The following is a 3,658-nucleotide window of genomic DNA, read 5'->3' as shown; positions in this document are numbered from 1 at the left end:
GGTGACAAAAGTTTTTCGTCACCTAATATTTTCGTCACTAAACCTTATTTTAAGTGACAGAATATTTCGTCACCAAATGTTTTGTTTTTTCCAATTTCAATAGATTAGGTGACGAAGTTTTGCGTCACCGGTTTTTTTTTTTTTTTTTTTTTTTTTTTTTTTTTTTAATTTCAATAGATCAGGTGACGAATTATTTTGTCACCAATTTCTGCTTATAGTCAAATATGGCGATGAAAATTATTGTCACCAATTTTTTTTTTTTTAATTAATATTCTTTACATTTAATTGCCATTACATTAAACTGTTCATTTCTAACCAAATCCATAAAAACAAACATCCATTCATTTCAAACCAAATCCATAAAAAAAACATCCATACAATCTAAAAATGCAATAAAGATGTTCACAAAGTAATTACAACCATTTATATACAAATGTTGTCTTAGCTTCCAAACTTTATAGAAAATTATTTGAGTTCAAGTAGCCTCACAAAAGCTATCTTTTTGCCACCAATCCCATATCTGCACAAGTATAAAGGAAAATACATCAATAACAAACTAAATTGCAAACCTATATCCCTAATAAGATGTACCGCAACAAAAAATATTATTATTAGTAAGACAATGCAGGAAAAATCCACAAAATACCCAATAACAAACTAGACAAAATAACCATAGTGCAACATCATATGAAGCCAAACTATCAAAGAAAGAAGACTCACAACATTCTCATCAAATAAAAACCAAACCCACATTACAAATCTTGGAGAAATCATAAAGAATGCAAAAAAATCTCAATCTAAAACAAAACAAATAAAGTGAAATCCAAAACAAAAACCCAACCACCATCATAAACACAAACCCAACCACCACAACGAATAAAAAATCTAGCCACCACCATTAAACAAAAACCACAGCCACCACCATAAACAAAAAACATAGCCACCACCATTAACACCAAAACCCAGCCACTACCATAAACAAAAAAACCTAGTCCTCACAATATACAAAAAACCCACCACCACTATTAAACAAAAAAACACAGTCACCACCATTAACACAAAAACCCAACCACTACCATAAATAATAAGAAAAACCCAACCACCACCATTAACACAAACCCAGCCACTACCATAAACAAAAATCTCACCACCACCATTAAACAAAAAACATAGCCACCAACACAAAAACTCAGCCACTGTTATAAACAAAAAACCCAACTATCACAATAAACAAAAAGCATAATCACCACCATTAACACAAAAACCCAGCCACTATCATAAACAAAAAACCCACCACCACCATTAAACAAAAAACACAGCCACCACCATTAACATGAAAACTCAGCCACTGTCATAAACAAAAAACCCAACCATCACAATAAACAAAAAAACCCACCACTAACATTAAACAAAAAACTCAGCCACCACTATAAACAAAAAACCCACCACCACCATTAAACAAAAAACACAATCACCACTATTAACACAAAAACACAGTCACTGCCATAAACAAAAACTCATCCATCACAATAAACAAATAACCCACCACCAACATTAAACAAAAAACCCAAACACCACCATAAACACAAAAACCCAACCACACAATAAACAAAAAATCCAGCCACCATCATTAACACAATCCTCCACCACCATTAAACAAAAAATCCAACCACCACCACAAACAAAAAACCCACCACCACCATTAAACAATATAGCAACATATACCATATACAAGTCTCAATACTAATGCTTTTAGGCAGGAATATAAAACACTAACCAAGGTGTGTTCTAGTTAGTAGATGAGCTCCCTCCACTGCCACAAATGTCACTGTCACCCTTGCTCCTCAAATATTGTATGATGCAGTCCATCTTCTCCTCCAGCCTAAAGTTTGCATCTTGGAGCTCTTCTACTCGATCCTCCAGCTTGTAGTTTGCATCCTGGAGCTCTTCTACTCGACCCTCGAGTTGTTGAGTATACTGAGTTGAGGAAGATGAGGCAGGAGTCTTAAGAGATGAAGAAGGCCTCATGCCAAGTCCCTTTACATAGCCAGATCTCGGTTTAAGAACCATCATAGAAATCTCCTCTTCAGTTAAAGGCTGTGCTTCAGGAGTGCTACAATGCTCATCTTGTACTCTCAACATCTCTTGCTGTCATTTCAAATAATAGAAACCATCAGAAATACATATGTTCTAGTTTTGCAAACATATATAGAATAAAAATACATATATTCTAGTTTTGCAAACTCAAGGCATGTACTGATATTCATACATATGTATGTTCGCAATCAGGGTGTACCCACTGTTTTGTCTTTGAATTGAAGTGGGTATCATAGTAGAGTTGTCTTTGAATTAATGAAGATAATGTAATCTAATGGTAGATTTGTCAAAGTTCAAATCGAATTAAGAAATATAGGGCTAGGTTTAAGTTACACCTGATGTAACTTTAAAAAATGTTACACCATCTAATAACTTATTATTGAATTCATATTTTGAAAATCTGACCGTTGGATTATATTTTCTATATGTTCTTAACATGCATGCCAATTTTCATGCCAATCGGATGTAGTTTACCATTTGATCTTTAAACTCACCTCTTATGCTTTATTTTAAACTACAAAAACTTGAATTTAGACAATTGATTGATGACATACCTATTAATCTTTGATCACCTTGAAATTTTGTAAGCATGAAAAATTAATGAAGATAATGTAATCTAACGGTAGATTTGTCAAGATTCACATCGAATTAAGAAGTATAGGACTGGGTTTAAGTTACACCTGATGTAATTCTAAAAAATGTTACACCACCCAATAACTTATTATTGAATTCATATTTTGAAAATCTGACTGTTGGATTATATTTTCTATATGTTCTTAACATGCATGCCAATTTTCATGCCAATCGGATGTAGTTTACCATTTGATCTTTAAACTCATCTTTTATGCATTATTTTAAACTACAAAAACTTGAATTTAGACAATTGATCGATGACATGCCTATTAATCTTTGATTACCTTGAAATTTTGTAAGCATGAAAAATTAATGAAGATAATGTAATCTAACGATAGATTTGTCAAAATTCAAATCGAATTAAGAAATATAGAGCTGGATTTAAGTTACACCTGATGTAACTCTAAAAAATGTTACACCACCCAATAACTTACTATTCAATTCATATTTTTAAAATCTAACCACTGGATTACATTTTCTATATGTTCTTAACATGCATGCCAATTTTCATGCCAATTGGATGTAGTTTACCATTTGATCTTTAAACTCATCTCTTATGCGTTATTTTAAACTACAAAAACTTGAATTTAGACAATTGATTGATGACATACCTATTAATCTTTGATCACCTTGAAATTTTGTAAGCATGAAAAATTAATGAAGATAATGTAATCTAACGGTAGATTTATCAAAATTCACATCGAATTAAGAAATATAGGCTGGGTTTAAGTTACACCTGATGTAACTCTAAAAAATGTTACACCACCCAATAACTTATTATTCAATTCATATTTTTAAAATCTAACCATTGGATTACATTTTCTATATGTTCTTAACATGCATGCCAATTTTCATGCCAATCGGATGTAGTTTACCATTTGATCTTTAAACTCATCTCTTATGCGTTATTTTAAACTGCAAAAACTTG

The 3,658-nt window shown here is 31.9% G+C and overlaps 1 long non-coding RNA gene across 1 annotated transcript; it reads right to left on the bottom strand.

The window, feature by feature from the left end:
- Positions 1–297: 297 nt before the first annotated feature.
- On the bottom strand, positions 298–2,342 carry LOC115994602. The gene is made up of 3 exons (XR_004093236.1): positions 2,270–2,342; positions 1,778–2,148; positions 298–520 (listed from the first exon to the last, which is right to left on the bottom strand). It is a non-coding gene; the product is annotated as an uncharacterized LOC115994602 (long non-coding RNA).
- Between the last annotated feature and the right edge of the window lie 1,316 nt (positions 2,343–3,658).

Source organism: Quercus lobata, chromosome 6 (assembly GCF_001633185.2).
Source record: "Quercus lobata isolate SW786 chromosome 6, ValleyOak3.0 Primary Assembly, whole genome shotgun sequence".
Classification (NCBI taxonomy): Eukaryota; Viridiplantae; Streptophyta; class Magnoliopsida; order Fagales; family Fagaceae; genus Quercus; species Quercus lobata.
The sequence above is the reverse complement of the archived record's forward strand: the minus strand, read 5'-3'. Positions and strand labels throughout refer to the sequence as shown.